Source organism: Brassica napus, chromosome C1, assembly GCF_020379485.1.
Source record: "Brassica napus cultivar Da-Ae chromosome C1, Da-Ae, whole genome shotgun sequence".
Taxonomy (NCBI): domain Eukaryota; kingdom Viridiplantae; phylum Streptophyta; class Magnoliopsida; order Brassicales; family Brassicaceae; genus Brassica; species Brassica napus.
This window is the reverse complement of record NC_063444.1, coordinates 35,863,972-35,882,407: the sequence shown is the minus strand read 5'-3', so window position 1 is coordinate 35,882,407 and position 18,436 is coordinate 35,863,972. Positions and strand designations below refer to the sequence as shown.

Here is an 18,436-nt window from a genome sequence, read left to right as displayed (position 1 = left end):
TGGAATACTAAAAGAAAACATATTCAAACAACCCCTTGCTAATATATGAAAAAAAAGAACCAATAAGAAATTAGTACGTTTAAGATTTTGATTGGGAATAAAGATTAAAGAAAATTAAGGATCTCAGTTGTATCATAACTTCCACTGTTTGGTAATAACTAAAACACGTTTATAATGTCATAATAGACCATCTTTAATGCATGATATAGTTGGCACGGTTTCATAGGTAGCTTTTTGAATTTTTTATTATTTTTTTATTTTGTTTAATTAAAAAAAATTAATTAAAAGGCGAACCAATCGCGGACCGCCACGTGTCGGTGGAGTCCGCGAACAGTGTAAGAAACACTCCAAAATTGATCCTTATTTCACAGTTCTAAGAGCCGGTTTTTGTAAAAATAATGAGACCCACCCGTTGGAAACCCGCTAAAGACCCCCCCCCCCTTTTGCTAATATATGAAAAAAAAGAACCAATAAGAAATTAGTACGTTTAAGATTTTGATTGGGAATAAAGATTAAGGAAAATTAAGGATCTCAGTTGTTTCATAACTTCCACTGTTTGGTAATAACTAAAGCGCGTTTATAATATCATAAAGGCAAGAAGTGTGGGACTTAGACCATCTTTAATGCATGAGATAGTTGGCACGGTTTCATAGGTAGCTTTTTTGATTTTTTTATTATTTTTTTGATTTTGTCTGATTAAAAAAATTAATTAAAAGGCTAATCAATCGCGGGCCGCCACGTGTCGGTGGGACCCGCGAACAGTGCAAGAAACACTCTAAAATTGATCCTTATTTCACAGTTCTAAGAACCGGTTTTTGTTAAAATAATGGGACCCACCCGTTGGAAACCCGCTAAGGAGCCCCCCTGCTAATATATGGAAAAAAAACCAATAAAAAATTAGTACGTTTATGATTTTGATTGGGAATAAAGATTAAGGAAAATTAAGGATCTCAGTTGTATCATAACTTCCACTGTTTGGTAATAACTAAAGCACGTTTATAATGTCATAAAAGCAAGAAGTGTGGGACTTAGAGCAGGTCCATTAGTGGCTCTTAAGCATGGGCTCTTAAGAAAAAGGCAGTAAAAATAAATGAAAAAGGGCAATTAAGCTTAGGACCGCCTCTAATTATGGGAGTTTAAGAGAAGGTAAGGAACCCTTACGTGGAAGCGTCTCATTGGACCCTTTTTTTGTGTCTCTCTCTTCGTCGGGGTTTCGACGAAACCAAAGTGTCTCCTCTCTTTTTAACGGTCCGACTTCTCTCTCACTCCATCTTCTCTCTCGACGTCGCCGGCTTCTCTTTCACTCCGTCGTCTCACTGGATGAGTCCGCCGTGTGTCTCACTCCGTCATCTGTCACGATCGGTCCTCCTTCTCCGTCACGCCGTCTTCTCTCTTGCTCTGTCCCTTTGTGTTCTCTGTCAATCAGTGATACGTTTCGCTCCCAATTCCTCGACGAAGCTTATCTTCCAGAAGGAGTCCTCCCCTTTTACGGATCTTCTCGTCGCCGTCTCTCATCCGTAAGTATCTTTATTTTGCATGCAAAATAAATTTTGCGATTTGTTTTTTTCGTGAAATTGTTGTGATCTCATTGTTTTGTCGGCAAAGGTGGGATCTTTATGAGATGTTTTTTAGGATTTTGTGTGTGTTTGATCCTTGTTTAGATCAGATTAATGGTTTAGAATCTTGTGTGGGTTTGATCCTTGTTTGATTGTTTTGTCTCAAACATCATACATGATTCAAACATGATTCATGAGATTGATGAATGTGAACCGTATTAAACTAGTTTTACCTCTAATTGGAATGTTGTTCTCTCGGATCACAGTCATAATGGAATACATTTTGCTCTGTTCTTGTGTGTGTTTGATTCGATATAGTTTTCTCATACTCGATATAGTTTTCTCAAACATGATTAATGGTTCTAATCTCACTTTTAAATCTTTTGTTCTCTGATAGGTTTTAAACACAGTAGCAAGTACTTTTCTGCTTGGTGGTCCTCTCAAGCTACTCAACAAAGGTTCGTGTGAGTTTTACTCTTAGTTAGTGTATTTAATTTGTGAAGATTTAGTTTAGCCTTTGCTTAGTCTTGGTTCTGTTTTATGGAAGGAGGCTCTCGTCTAGTGCCATTTACAGTGAAACGATAAGACAATAACCACAGCAGAGACATTAACCAAACGTGAAGACAACAACGAGGAGGTAATTTGGCTTAACTTTACTTAGTTTGTAGGTGTAGTTTGTTTGAGTTGGTTGCAACGATTTAATTTAGTATCAATGCAATGTAAGTCTGATGGTGTTTGTTAGTTGGGTTCAATGCAATGCAAGTCTGATAGATTTGAGTCACTTTCAATGCTTTGTTAGATAGGTTTGAAATTTAATGGAATTAAGTCTGATGGTGTTTGTTAGTTGGGTTGATGTGATTAATGTTTTGTGGTTGTGGTAGTAAAGGGACTTTAATTCCTTTTTCAAATCTATCTAACTTGTTTCAACAAGTTAAATCCTTAATAAAAACTGTCTAACTTGTTTCAACAAGTTAATTCCTTCTTCTTCGTATCTCCTTCTCTGTATCTCCTTCTTCTTCGTATTCCATCTTCTTCGTATCTCCTGCTTCTTCGTATGGATCCTTTTAGCCGAGATTGTAGCTTTCAAAATCTCTTAAACAGCCAACACCCAAACACCTCCTTCGCCTTTGTGTCTGCTCAAATCCCTAGTGTAGAACTTTCTGCCTCGAATGCCTCTGTCTTCGGTTCACAATGGACTGAAGATGGCAATGAAGAGGCAGAGACTGTGTCTGACCGTAAAGAGAGGCGTAAATGGTCTCCAACAGAGGATGTTGTGCTCATAAGTGCATGGCTGAACACCTCCAAAGATGCAGTGGTCGGGAATGAGCAGAAAGCAATAGCTTTTTGGAAACGCATTTCTGGTTATTTTGCTGCGAGTCCTAAGATGAATGGTTTGCAAAAGAGACAGCCAACGCACTGTAAACAGAGGTGAGGTAAGATTAACGAGGGGGTTTGTTAGTTCGTTGGCTCTTATGAAGCTGCAACGAAACAGAGATCGAGTGGACATAACGAGGATGACGTTTTGAAGATGGCTCACGAGATTTACTACAATGATTATAAGTTGAAGTTCACCTTGGAGCACGCATGGTTGGAGCTTCGCCATGATCAGAAGTGGTGTGGAACACAAACTACTAAAGATAAAGTTCAATCCAAGAGAAGGAAGTTAGACGACCTATCGGCTCAGTCATCAACCTCTGTTGCAGGAGAGGATGAAGCAATGGCTCGGCCAGAAGGTGTTAAAGCAGCAAAGGCGAAAGGAAAAAATGCTGTGAGTAAGCCAGCGACTCTGGAAGAAGAAGGAAGGGAGTTCAAGAGTATCTGGGAGATTAAACAGAAAGACTTTGCTTTGAAAGATAAGCTTAACAAGCAGAAATTGGTTGTTAGTCTAATTGCCAAGACTGAGCCACTTTCTGAACTAGAAATATCTTTGAAAAATAAGCTTATAACCGACATGTTGGCAAGCTAGTCTGATGGTCTTTGTTTCTCTTTAGTAGCGCTTAATGTTTCTTGAGTTTGTGGCGAGTTTGTGTAGTATAATATGCCTTAGAATGTAAAATATTTGATGTTGTCTCCTCTGATCACTCTTTGATGTTGTCTTGTTCTGTAAAATATTTCCCTTAATGTAATGCTTAATGCAAAATGGCTTGGTGCTTTCTGTTCGTTTGATGTTTCTGTTGGTTTCATGTATAATAACGAGAGTAATGGTCTGATGCTTAAATTTGTTGCTTTCAGTCTTTGTTCTTTTGTGGTGGTCTGATGTTTTTGTTGTCTTTATGTTTGTATTGCAGATGTGAGTAGACATGAGAAGCTCGTGACACAAGAAGACACAGGAAGACACAAGTTCACAAGATCAATCTTGTTGTCTCGTGGCACAAGAAGCCATTCGATCACTCTTCATGTTGTCTCGTGACACTAGAAGATAATGTTGTTGTCTTGTTGTCTTTTTGTTGTCTTGTTGTTGTCTAGTGACACAAAATCACTCTATGATGTTGTCTTGTTGTATTTTTTTGTTCTAACTTTATGAGTTGACATTGCTTGTGACACAAGAAGACAATGTATTTGTTCTATTTTTTTATAGCTGCTTTATATATTGTACCACCACGAGAGAGAGCAACACTATCTCAAAGCTTCTTTCTTTGTTCTGATCACCCTTGAGAGAGAGAGCAAGAGCTTCTTTATTTTCCCAAAAACAACAACTCGGGAGAGCGAGATAACCCAAAACAACAACCCTTCAAATAAACCAAAACCAAAATCCTTCTTTCTTTCTTATTCTTCTCCAAATAAACCAAAACCAAAACCCTTCTTTCTTTCTTATTCCTCTCCAAATAATCAAGATCTTTTTCACATTTCTTTCTTAACATTTTTATAATGGCGTCTTCTTCTTCAACTAATTTCGATGATGAAATGGATAAAAAATTCGATCGAATTTTCGATCAACACTTCGAAAATCTCCTCATTCGTCATGAAAATTGCCAAGAAGCATCAAGGTCAAAAAAAGAAATGAGCCTACATTGAAAGACAACGAGAACAAGAACACATGCAGTTATGGAACGATTATTTTAGTGAAGATGCAACATATCCTTCTCAGATGTTTCGACGCCAGTTTCGAATGAACAAGCCCTTGTTCATGCGTATTGTTGATCGACTCTCCGCTGAAATCCCATACTTTCAACAAAGAAGAGATGCTACTGGAAGGTTCGGTCACTCTCCGTTACAAAAGGCAACGGCAGCAATTCGTATGATGGCATATGGTTGCCCAGCTGATGCGGTCGACGAATACCTCCGACTTGGTGAGACCACCACGGTTTTATGCTTGGAACATTTTGTTGAAGGAATCATAAATTTATTTGGAGATGAGTATCTAAGAAGACTGACGCCAGATGATCTTCAACAACTACTCGATATTGGAGAGATACGCGGATTTCCCGGGATGATAGGAAGCATTGATTGTATGCATTGGGAGTGGAAGAATTGTCCGACTGCATGGAAAGATCAATATACACGTGGATCAGGAAAGCCAACCATTGTTTTAGAGGCTGTAGATTCACAAGATCTCTGGATATGGCATGCCTTTTTCGGACCTCCAGGTACATAAAACGATATTAATGTTCTTGATCGATCACCGGTTTTTGATGATATATTACAAGGTCGAGCTCCAAAAGTTAATTACATTGTCAACGGACACGAGTACCATTTGGCTTACTATCTCACATATGGTATTTATCCAAAATGGGCTACTTTTGTCTAATCTATTCCACTTCTGCAAGGTCCGAAAGCATCCTTATTCGCTACACATCAAGAAGCTGTACGTAAAGATGTCGAACGTGCTTTTGGGGTCTTGCAAACTCGATTTGCCATAGTCAAACATCCAGCTCTTTTGTGGGATAAAATAAAAATTAGGAAGATAATGAGAGCATGTATCATTTTACATAATATGATCGTAGAAGACGAACGAGATGGGTACACTCAGTTTGATGTATCAGTTTTCGCACAACCGGAATCAAACCGAATTTCCCAAGTGGATTTCACGTATTCTATAGATATGCCTTCAAATCTCGGCAATATGATGAGCATTCGGAATCGAGTTCGTGATAAAACAATACATCAACAATTTAAAGCTAATTTGGTTGAGCATATTTGGCAAAAATTTGGAACAAATCAAGATTTCGACTAATCGGTTTTTTTTCTCGTTTACGATCTGTATTTGTATTTTTCATATGTTTTATGTAATTTTTATTAAAAATTTTATGTATGCTTTTATTTTAAATCATTATAATTAAAACAAAAAAATTTTTTAAAAAAATATTTAAGAACCCATATGGGGTTCTCCCATTGGAGGAAGAAAAAATTAATTCCAATAACCAAGGTTCTTAACTTATCAAATCACTTTTAAACCAAATAATTTAATCATTAGAGCCCATTAGGGGTTCTAATGGATGGAGTTGGTCTTAGACCATCTTTAAGGCATGCGATAGTTGGCACGGTTTCATAGGTAGTTTTTTTGATTTTTTGATTTTTATTTTATTTTGTCTGATTAAAAAAATTAATTAAAATATGAATCAATCGCGGACCGCCACGTGTCGGTGGGACCCGCGAACAGTGCAAGAAACACTCTAAAATTGATCCTTATTTTACAGTTCTAAGAGCTGATTTTTGTAAAAATAATGGAAACCACCCGTTGGAAACCCGCTAAGGAATAAAGAACATGAGCCACATTGTAGTGACTAGTGTTTATGTATGTTCATCAACCAAGCAATGATTCTTACTTGAACGAGACACTAACCAACCAAACAACCCTTAATTAACAGAATAAAAAAGGGGTTATTTGTTTTATGTCAGATCTCTTCTCCACTTATCTCTCTAGCTCTTTTTTTTCTTTTTTTAGCTCTTCCTCTCTCGGTTTAGATATTTGACTAATACGAATCAAAATGATCGTGTTTTATGTTTCTCCAACATGTTATTTATGGATAACAAGCTATAATTTCTTTTATCTAAATCTTTTTTTTTATAACCCTGGTATCCGGAGCCTCGAGAGGATCCGACTAGCGCCAATGACCGTCCACAGGAGCTTAGCCGGGGAGCCCGTTGAGGCATCCAGGAGGGCTGGTGATCATCCCATGTAAATCTCATCAGTGGCCACACATCAGCAGACTTCTCCGTTGAGTCCGAAGGTCCCTCAAGATAATCACCTCCCAGCGGCATTCGAATCCATAACTTCTCAGGTTGAGTTTAATCACTGGACCACTAACGCGTGGTTTTCTTTTATCTAAATCTTGATAGCGATTTTCTGGAAGATGGGCTTCCTTAATTATTATGAAAAATTCACAAGATATATACTATTAATAAAAAAGGCCCCAATAAAAAAAGTTTCAAACGAATGCAAAAACTCATACGTGGCTTTCAAATAGTGTTTAGACATATCCTATATATAATCATTTAAACAAGTGTTAGATTTTGATCCGCGCTTAGAAATCGTAAATTTATTTTCAGACTTAAAGAATTTTTAAAATTAATTTCTATATAAGATAGTGTGTAAATCTGGGAACATTTATCCGCAACCGAGGAACCAAACTGAGAAAAATGAAAATAAATTTGAACTGAGTTTCATAAATAATCCAGCAGATCCTATTATTTGGAATAAAAAAATTGAAACCGAACCGAGAACCAAATGGGTATATGAAATTTTAAATTACAAATTATTTAACTACAAATAATAATTATATTTAATTTTTAAGTAACCAAATATCCTAAAAATACAATTTATTAACCGTATTACCAAAAGCTAAATTATCTGAATATTTCTTTTATCTAAATTTCAACGTAAAAAGAGACGTTCAACTATCTGTGTATTGTTTTGTAGATTTTAACGTCAGGTTATATGATGCATTTCAATTAGAGATGTCAATTATTTAAAGCAAACGGTAGGACTTTATTTTCGAATTCGATTAGAAACTGGTGATGGGCCATCCACTAGTATCAATCTCCACCTACTCCTAACAACTATGGCTTCAATGGTGACGTGCGAAACAACGGCAGGATAAGTGCGGTGCGTTTGTAATAGTAACAAAAATATATAGATACATAGGTATATATTTATGTTTTTCATTTTTTTTCCTATCTATATATATTATCCTATTTTCTTTTGTAACAAAAATCTCCACTTTGCTACTTTTTGTTGAACATAATTTCATTCGGTGAAAGAAATGCATTAATTTAAAAAAGAAATGAACATAAAGTATGAATTAGTTTTACCAACAAAAATGAATTTAACCTAAGAAAAAAAGAGCATCCTCAATGGGAATTCTAGTTTAGGAGTTCTAAAAATGCATATATATATATATATATTTTTTTTTATGTGTATGTAATTGCTTTCGGTAAGTCTTGTTCCTTGGCTTCTTGATGCAGCGGACAAATAGGTTGAACGGTCGATCAAGGAACTTTGGGGTTCTTAGAGACTTGTTCTTGGATCGATCAAGAGTTTCTTTCAATAGCTTCTTGAGACCAACTTCCTGCTTGATGAATTTAATCAAATCGAACAAGGTATAAAGCAAAACAGCTAGTTTATTAATTATCAAAGTCTGAATACAACTTTAGGCTTCAATGCTTATTTATAATAAATCATTAAATCTAGAAAACTCTAATCTTAATTAAAATAGAAAAACCATTAAGATATAGAAAATACAAATAAAAGGTAATTATCTAAATTAATATAACTAATAAAATAAATAACAAGATATTTGGAAATATTCCAAATACTTATCTGCATCATTCTCTCCGGGTTGAAGAAAATTCGTCCTCGAATCTTGAATAGGTTTTTCGTGGCTGAAATCTTCCAATATTTATCTTCAAATCCAAAATTTTCATAAAACCGAATCTTCTGATTTTCCCCAAAATTTTGCACGTAACTCGTCCTACACGGGCTTTGCATGGATCTTGTCCCGCCCGAATTTTGCATGAATCTCGTCTTGCCCGATTTTTGCGCAGGCGAAATTTGCAAAAGAATCTTCACTGAAAACGAAGTCGACAACGCGGACATCATCTTCATAGACATCGTAGATCGGATCACCATAGATCTCTCGATAGATCTCATAGTTTTCTTCTCTCTCAACAAAGGGACTTTCGTCCTGGATAGGATAGATGTTCGCACTCACCATGACATCCTTCGATTAAGAAACCAAAGAGACCTGGCTCTGACAGCAACCTGATGCAGCAGACAAATAGGTTGAACGGTCGATCAAGGAACTTTGGGGTTCTTAGAGACATGTTCTTGGATCGATCAAGTGTTTCTTTCGATAGCTTCTTGAGACCAACTTCATGCTTGATGAATTTAATCAAATCGAACAAGGTATAAAGCAAAACAGCTAGTTTATTAATTATCAAAGTCTGAATACAACTTTAGGATTTAATGCCTATTTATAATAAATCCTTAAATCTAGAAAACCCTAATCTTAATTAAAATAGGAAAACCATACGATTAATCATACGATTTTTACATGTCCTCCCGCTATGCAATGTTGGGCTCTCTCAACGATTCCATCGGCTCCGGGAGTTTTCCCATCAGAAAATCTCTACACCAATATGACTACCTCCTCTCAAGAACCAATTCGGGTGGAAATATGGAGGATTTAACCAGGGTTTTCCCATGGATTATTTGGTATATTTGGAAAGCCCGGAATGAAAAGTTGTTTAATGGACGGGAGTTCTCACCTTTGGATACAATTGATCTGGCAACACGAGAATGCAATGCATGGTTTCTGGCCAATGAGGAGATCGACCTAGGTGAAAGCATCATAGAACGCATACCTAGAACCCCTATTGAAGTACCTACGTTCATATGTAGAGTTGATGGATCGTGGAAAAATGATGAAACTACGAGTGGAGTAGGATGGATCTTACAGCTACAAGACGGTTCGATAGATATTCTCCGACTCCAAGGCTGCCATAAGCAACTCTCGCCACTCCACACTGAACTAAAAAGTTTGGTATGGGCTCTCAAATGTTTATCTCGCCACCATCGTTACTGCAGTTACTTTGTTACTGACTCCCAAGAGTTAGTCAAAATGATTGCTATACCTGATGATTGGCCAGCCTTCGCAGCTGAACTTAATGAGTTTAAAACTCTATGGGCGTCCTACCAAGATGGACAAGTGGTCTATAAGGACAGATCCAATAACACCAAAGCAGACTTCCTGGCAAGACAAGCTCGAACAAGGAAGCGTGTTTTCTCATATGTTAACACGTGTGTGCCACACTGGATTGACACTTGCAACTCGGCCTTTGCCGATTCGTACTAAGATTTATCTTTGTATCTCATCGTGAAAAAAAAAACAAATTAAAATAGGAAAACCATTAAGATATAGAAAATACAAATAAAAGGTAATTATCTAAATTAATATAACTAATAAAATAAATAACAAGATATTTGGAAATATTTCAAATACTTATCTGCATCACTTCTCCTTCTCTAATGTCAGTTCCTTTGTTCTTTATTTGTCCAGGTTCTAAACATTACGGGAAACCCAACCCAAAATATTTTTGGGAGTATTTTGGATTAGGTTTCCTATAAAGTTTAGAACCCTTGTTACATACATATATATAATATATACATACACATATATATATGTTTATAGAATATTTAAGCTAGATCTCCCCATTGAGAGTGCTCTTAGGTTAACTTTTACATTAAATGTTGTACACTCAACTTTATAGAAATATAAAAGAATACTAATGAAACTACATTCTTTAACCGCGCTACGCGCGGTTTATATTTTGTATTGTTTTTTGCATTTATTTTTAAAAATTCGTTAACTTTATGTAATTTTATTTATTTTTTTTGTCCTACAATTTTACGTGTTACTTATAATTTTAAAATTTATAACTTTGCATATTTATCTATTCCTTTAAAATAGTGGTATGTTATTTGGATCATTGTGATCTGAAATTTTTTCTATTATTTGAACATATTATTCCATATACTATGTGGGCATTTACATGCGAATGATATGGTATAATTTGGTAAATCTTGTCATTTTTGTATGTATAATTTTGCATTCTAGATTGTATTTGGTGTAAATTTAGAATATATTCTTGTCTGACACATTTAAACCAAATGTTTTTTACTATGTTCTACATATATTCTATAGTACAGAGTTTTCTATTTTATTTTTTATTTTTGAAAAAGGCTTAAATTTTTATTTTTAGTTTTTCAAATGTATCATGGATTATGTGTTGTAAAATAAGTTTCCATCATACGAAACCAAAAAACAATAACATGATTAACACAATAAAGATGAGAATGTAGTGTATGGTTATTTTATTTCGTTTTGTAAACTAAACATTACATCTAAAATTTACCAGGATTCCAAATTATAAGAAGTGATACCTTTGGCTAAGATTCAGCGAAAGAGTTATAAAGAGAGAAACAACGGAAGTTGAAACTTCATCGTCTTTCATCTTGTAAGGATCAACGAAGGGAATTAAGTTTTAAAAAATGGAAGTTCTTAAATGTAGGATAACGGCAATTTCAGAGACTTCAATAAGAACAATGAAGATGAAGTGTTTTATTGGACTCAATAAATAGTGACATGGCAAAAAAATCATATTTCATTGGCTGATTTAATTTGCCGAGGTGGATAGGCTCAATGGAGCTTATATTCCCCTTTTAATAGAGTAAGATATAAACTATCAAAATACTCTGAAAATCGTTACTAATAAAAAAACCACTTTTATTTTTTTGTAAATATAACTTGATTTATTATTAGGGACTCTTATTATTATTAACGAGAATTAATTAAACTAACTTAAGTAGTGAGACATTTCTTGATTGTGTTTTAGTATAAAACACAATAAAACAAGCTGTTTTAGAAGAAAAATCTTAATGTTTGTATTATTTTTAGTGATTATTTACAAAAGGATCTAAAAACATTTAAAAACTGAAATCACATGAAATAATAAGTGTTAGTGTGAAATATCATTGAACAACCTCTCTGGATTTTGGATCGCTTGCTTCTTTTGCTGGCTTATGCCATGGAGCAAGTCTCTCTTCACTCTGGCTTCCTCTTGATCTGGTGTTTGAAGATGCTATGGATGGATATCAAGTAAACCCTACAAGTGCTTGGCTGCAGGCTGCCCTTGGCCTTGCATGCCCATTGTAGCTTCCTTATGGACCCAAAAGGCGAAACGTTGGTTTGACTTTCTTGTTTTCTCTGCATCTCGCACCGTCTTTCTTCACAACCCAGACGCTGTGGTTCAGCTCCTCAGAAACTGCTTCAGTGCCACTCTCGGGTTAAATGTAAACGACGGCGGTGTTGGAGCTCTTCTTGGCCATGGCGGGATCTTTCCTGTAGCACCGGGGATTCTCTATCTCCGCATGTATCGTGCTCTCAGAGACACCGTCTCTGTAACGGAAGAGATTTTCTCTCTCCTGATACATTCCGTGAAAGATATAGCACAGAAGTTCTGGAAAGGCTGAAGACAGTAAAGAGCGGATCAAGATACGGCCAAAGCTCACTAGCAACAGCAATGACTCAAGTCAAGCTTGCTGCCTCCCTTAGTGCCTCATTGGTATGGCTAACCGGAGGCTTAGGTGTGGTCCACCTACTCATCAAAGAAACCATCCCGTCCTGGTTTCTATCGGTTGACAAGTCAGACCAAGAACAAGGACCATCGGAGCTAGTTGCAGAGTTAAGAAAGAGGGCATGCCCTTGCCTGCTTTGTGGTCCTATGCGGAGGATTCGCTTGGGGCGTGGACTCGAGATCAGCTGCCTCAAAACGCCGCCAAGGAATCATGGGAAGCCACTTGGAGTTCTTAGCGAGTGCCTTGGATGGGAAAATATCAGTGGGATGCGAGACAGCAACGTGGCAGGCTTATATTACCGGTTTGGTGAGTCTAATGGTGAGCTGTTTGCCATGTTGGGTGATAGAGAAGTGTTGAAGAGTCTGAGCAACGGACTGAGACAGTGGGGGAAAGATGAGCTGGCGATTTTACTTATCTCCATGGGAGGTATTAAAACAATGGATCATGCCACTGATTTTATCATTCATTTGAATGCTTCTTAGCTTCTCAGACTTTTGATCTCTTCCATAGTTTTCGGCTTACCGTTGCTTCCTTCTTGGAATCTAACATGCATGTATAGTGAATGGTAAAAAAGACATATCGTGTAAAGAAGTAATGTTCTTTTATCAAAATATGGTTAGGTCTACAGTATGCATTCTGATCTCTCTGTCTGTTTTTGCTACCACATGCAGTAATGAAAGAAAAGATATGTTTTTGAATCAAGTGTGACATTGTTTCGATAAAATGAGGAAAATAAGTTAACATTGTGATGCAGATAAATATTTGGAATATTTCTAAATATTTATTATTTATTTTATTTGTTATTTAGATAATTATCTTTATTGTTTTAGGGTTTTATGGTTTTCTTATATATAGTCTTTTAATTTGAATTTTGTATTCGGCTGATTGATTATTAATAAAAGTTAAACAGATTTATCTTTTGTTCTTTGTTTTCGGCTAAAACATATATAGGTGTTCTCAACGATTTTAAGAAGACATTGATCTTAGGTATTCTTAGACTAGATAAGATCTTTGTGATTTTCTTAGTTTTCCGGGTATTGTAAGAATCAACGGATCTCTAGTTCTATCCTATAAAGCTTCCGCTACATGAGGAATGATGTAGATAAATATTTGGGATATTTCCAAATATTTACTATTTACTTTATTTGTTATTTAGATAATTATCTTTATTGTTTTAGGTTTTTATGGTTTTCTTATATATAGTCTTTTAGTTTGAACTTTGTGTTCAGTTGATTGATTATTAATAAAAGTTAAAGAGATTTATCATTTGTTCCTTGTTTTCGGTAGATCATAGGTGATCTCAACGAATTTAAGAAGACATTCATCTTATGCATTCTTAGACTAAATAAGATCCTTGTGTTATTCTAGTTTTCCGGGTATTCACAGAATCAACGAATCTTTAGTTCTATCCTATAAAGCTTCCGCTACATCAGGTGGTATCAAAGTTGCTATTTTGGTTTCTTAATCAAAACTCGATTCTGGAATCATGGCGAATTTTTTCGTGGAAAGTGAAGTAATAGTTTACAAAGAAATTGTTGGAGATCCGGTTTACGATATCTATGATGATGAAGGTCGGATTCAAGACGAAAGCAATGACGTCGAGGTCAAAGACGTAGGCAGTTGGTGATATCTTGCATATTTGCATTGTTTTAAGCTTCCATTTTGTACATAATGATCATATAGATTAAGAGTTTAGCATCTTTAGGATCCATTTTGCATTCATATGTCTTTATCAGGCATCAGAGTGTCCTATGGAGCGATTGGAGGTGTTTAGAAGCATTTTGGTACAAGAAGGGATGGAAAATGAAGTTGGTTCGGTTTTGGGCGAGCACGACGCAGGTTGGAGCACCCCGAGTTCACCTACCCGCGTAGCCGAGCCAAGAAGAGCCTCCACGCGGGATGAGTGGTGCGGGATCGTGAACCCGCGCGTACGAAGAGGAAGAAGCGAGGCGACACCTCGACGCGGGGTGGAGCGACGCGGGTTCCCTTACCCGCGTTATCGAAGAGAGCCAGTCGATGGAGTCACGCGGGTTGGAGCACACGGAGTCGCCTACCCGCGCGCAAGACGAGAGGGCAGCCTCGACGGTCTGACGCGGGAAGAAGGGCGCGGGACGAGCTACCCGCGCGCATGAAGTGAAGGTCTCGACACTCCAACGCGGGTAGAGTCGCGCGGGTTGTGACTGATGCCTCCTACCCGAGTTGAATCTTTTCCTTAGTCGGATTTTAATGTTTTTAAGGGGCTTTTTAGACTTTTTAATGGAAACCATTAGGTTTACCAAAGACATATAAATACTCTTGTAATCCCAAAGTTGGGACATATCTTATTTTCTATCTAATCAAAAGCCACTTTTGGGAAAAAAGATCTAATCCTGATCATAATTTCTTATCTTTGCTTGATTATCTTGCTCTCTAATCATGTTTAACCTTGAATCATCCATGGTTTTGGGGTTATTCATGTCTATTAGTGAGTAGACTAATCTTGGATTCATGGGCTAGGGTGATTAAGGTTGATAAGAAAAGATCTAGGGTGTTTAGTGTTAGATTTACTTGTTTTCATGCTTGTTGAGGGTTCTCAATGCTATTTTAGTCTTGATCATACTAAAATAGATATCTAGGCATTTTATGCCCACAAGGTGTATGATGAAATGTCTGAACCAACTCTTCAATGCTTTTAGCTTGCTTTACCTAAGAGATTAGTTGTTAAAGAGTTTAAGATTGCTATTGGGCTTGTTCTCCATGTTTGTTTTAGTAACATTCAACCTAAGAGATTAAATGCTTGAGTTGCTTTACCAAAAGAACATTCATCTAGAGATAGAGCTTGTTTAGCTTAGTGTCTAGGCATAAGGAAAGTGTTTGATTGATACCTTGCCACCCTTAGATTGGATCTACATCACCCGAGATCAAATGCCTAGCCCCATGAGTCCTCTTGCTTCAAATTGAGAAAGAAAGATCATTACTTTATTGCATTAGCTTATTAGTTCTTAGTTCATATCATCTTTAAAACCGGATCGCACTTAGCTTAAGCATGAACTTTCATTCCCTTTGCTTTAGAATCACCTAGGATTGGTTCAACAATCTTTTATACTACATTGATTTGATCTTGGACCCTTGAAAAGTCTTGCATCAAATTAGCGTCGTTGCCAAATTCTAAGTTGATTGTGACATTGAGATTTAGTCATTTGCTTGAGACTAAGTCAATTTTTATTTAATTGTGTTATTGCTTCTCTTTGTTCTTCTCCCTTTGCATTTCAGGTGTATGAACACAAGGAGCAGAGGTCCAACAAACCTAGTTCCAAGAGTTGAAGACATTAGAGCACTTGAGAGGGAGATAGCAAGACAGAGAAGAGAAGTAGAGCAACAGGCTCACTTGCAAAGGTTGGGGTTTGATATGGAGAATGTGCCTCAAGATGGTGATGCCCAAGGAGGCATTGATCCAAAAGCTGATCCTTTTAGACCACAGCGCCAGCCACAACATCCACATCGTCAAGCTCGTGCCATTGGAGCCTATGATCAACCTCACAATAATGGTCATAGGTTGGGAATCAGAGCACCAGCTGTGGAGAACAACAACTTTGAGATCAAGTCAGGGCTGCTCAACACCATAGAGAACAACAAGTATCATATGGTCTTGCTGCTGAAGACCCTTTTGATCACTTATACAAGTTTGATAAGTATTGTGGCTTGTCCAAGACAAATGGTGTTTCTGAAGATGCTTTCAAGTTGAAGCTATTCCCTTTCTCTTTGGGAGACAAGGCACACCAATGGGAGAAGACTCTTCCAAGTGACACTGTCACTACTTGGAATGAGTGCAAGAGAGCTTTCCTAGATAAGTTCTTCTCAACTTCAAGGACAGCTAAGATCAGGAACGAAATCTCTGTTTTTCAACAGAAAGGTCTAGAGAGCTTCAGTGAAGCATGGGAGAGGTTTAAGGGCTATTGGGCTCAATGTCCTCATCATGGTTTCAGAAAGGAGAGTTTGCTTAGCACCTTCTATAGAGGAGCTATACCACAGTGCAGAAACATGCTTGATACTGCCAGCAATGGTTTTTTCTTGGGAAGAACTGAGGAAGAGGCAGAGGAACTGGTAGAGAACATGGCAAAGAGTGACTCAGTCTACAGTGAAGAGCATGATAGGGTCAACAGAAGTGATGATCAGCATACAAAGAAAGAGCTGAGGTCTCTCCAAGCCAAGTTGGATCTACTTCTTGCAGAAAAGGCTAAGAAGGAGAAGATGAACTTTGTTGGTGACCAGAAACAAGAGACATCTCCAGTGATCAATGAGGTTGATGGTTTAGAAGGCCAAGAGGAGTTGTGCTTCATCAATGCTAATGGCACATGGTATAAGAAAGAGCCCAACTTTCAGTACCAAAAAAACTACCAGCAAAGGCCACTCTACAACAATCAACAAGGAGGTTACCAAGCCAAGCAGAACTATCCTGAAGCCAACCAATCTCCTCAGACTCAAGGAAGTTCTTCTCAAGCTCAAACTCCAGATTCAAGTGTGGATTCTATGTTTAAGCAGCTCTTGGAATTTCAGGCCAGAAATGAGAAGACCATGATTTATGAGTTCAAGAACATCCATGCAAAGATTGATGGGAACTATTCTGACCTCAACAACAAGTACATGCAACTTGCCTCTCATCTCAAGGCTTTGGAGAGTCAAGTTGCTTCTATGCCTTCATCTTCCAAGCAGCCAATGGGGTATCTACCAGGGAAACCAGAAAAGAACCCCAAGGAGTATTGCAATGTTGTCTTCTCCACTACTTCTCCAGAGATTGAGCTGAGTGATCATGAGAAAGAGGAGGATGAGATTGAAAGACTGGTATTTGGAACTGAGTTTGGGGAAGTTGAGAGATTTGTTGTGGCCACAGCTGAAGCATAGATTGTGAAAGATGCTGCCAGGACGGTTGAAGCAACGAATCTGCAAAGAGCTGAGCACAAGTTTGAGAATCAAGTTGAGAAGAGAGCTGACAACAAGCTGAAAGAGGTTAAGCTAGAGGAAGCCACTAAGGTTGAGCTATCACCCTATGATAAGCTCCCTTTCCCCCTCCCCCAAAGAGTTTTCACCAAAGCTCAGAAGAAGGTGCTCTCCAAGTTCAGGAAAGATCTTAGTGATGTTGGGGTCAGGCTTCCAGAAATCTCGGGTATGCGTGAAGCTCATGTCCAGATGATGCTCATCAACGACATTCTAGACCACCAAGCTGAAGTGGCCGAGCTTTTGGACATCTCCATTCCGAATATTGATCCACCAATCCCTCCAAAGTCCCTCCCTAAGCTTGAGTCTCAAGGGATGTTCACCTTGCCTTGCTACCTTGGTAAGCTCACTTTTGATGATGCTCTTGTTGATTCTGGTGCAAGTGTGAATGTGATCTCAATGGAGATGATGAAGAGTCTAGGGATTGAGAGCATGGAGTCAAACACATCTTCACTACAGTTTGGAGATTCCTCTTCTACAACTTCTATTGGTCTCATCAAGGACTTCCCTTTGAAGATTGGAACATGCACCATTTCTATAGACCTTACTGTTCTGAAGATGGCAACTGAGAAGAGAGTCCCATTGATCCTTGGCACTCCATTCCTCACAACAGTGGGAGCTTGCATAGACTTTGCCAACAAGAAGGTCACACTCCTAAATGTGAACAAAGCTGTCTCCTATCCACTACAGTCCCTAAAGATGAATGCTGAGTATTGTGGAACAATCACTTGTGGAGCATCCTCCATTGAGAATACCAAGGCTGAAGGGGTTGGTATTGAGAAAGAAGTTCTTGTTGGAGAGTCCTCTAAAGAACTGTGTGATGAGCACTTGGAAAGTGCTAAAAAGGAGGAGGTGAGTAGCACCACAAAGGCTGCTCATGACAAGAAGAAGATTGTGAAAGAACCTCATCCTCCACCTCTTGATAAGACTCTTCACACTCTCACTCTCCACCCAATGAAGCTTAAGGATGGGGCCATTGAGTACAAAATCAAGTGCAAGAGAAAGTCTAAGCCATTCTCAAGTGCAAGGGCCATCATCACTCCTCAGCTCCAAAATGATCCAATCAAGCTTCAAGAGCTTCTCTCCCACGTCCTCACCATCACTCTTGAAGGTGGGAAGGACCCTCCCTCTCACTAGCCAAAGGAAGGAAAGTCAAGCTAGAGACTTAAAACAAGCTCACTTGGGAGGAAGTCCCATGACTATCCCTGTACATATCAGTAGGATCTTCGTTTTTAAGACCCTTGGGCTGAGGAGGAAAGCGGCCGGACATCGCTCCCTAGACACCAGTGCCTTTTCCAAGACTCCATCAGAGGTACTCCTTCACCTTAAT

General features: G+C 37.9%; 1 non-coding gene and 1 pseudogene across 1 annotated transcript; one reads left to right on the top strand and one right to left on the bottom strand.

The window, feature by feature from the left end:
* The first annotated feature begins 2,190 nt into the window (after positions 1 to 2,190).
* LOC106395551 lies at positions 2,191 to 7,861 on the top strand (annotated as a pseudogene).
* Positions 7,862 to 15,987: 8,126 nt separating this feature from the next.
* On the bottom strand, positions 15,988 to 16,094 carry LOC125581228. Its single transcript, XR_007318928.1, has one exon. It is a non-coding gene; the product is annotated as a small nucleolar RNA R71 (small nucleolar RNA).
* Between the last annotated feature and the right edge of the window lie 2,342 nt (positions 16,095 to 18,436).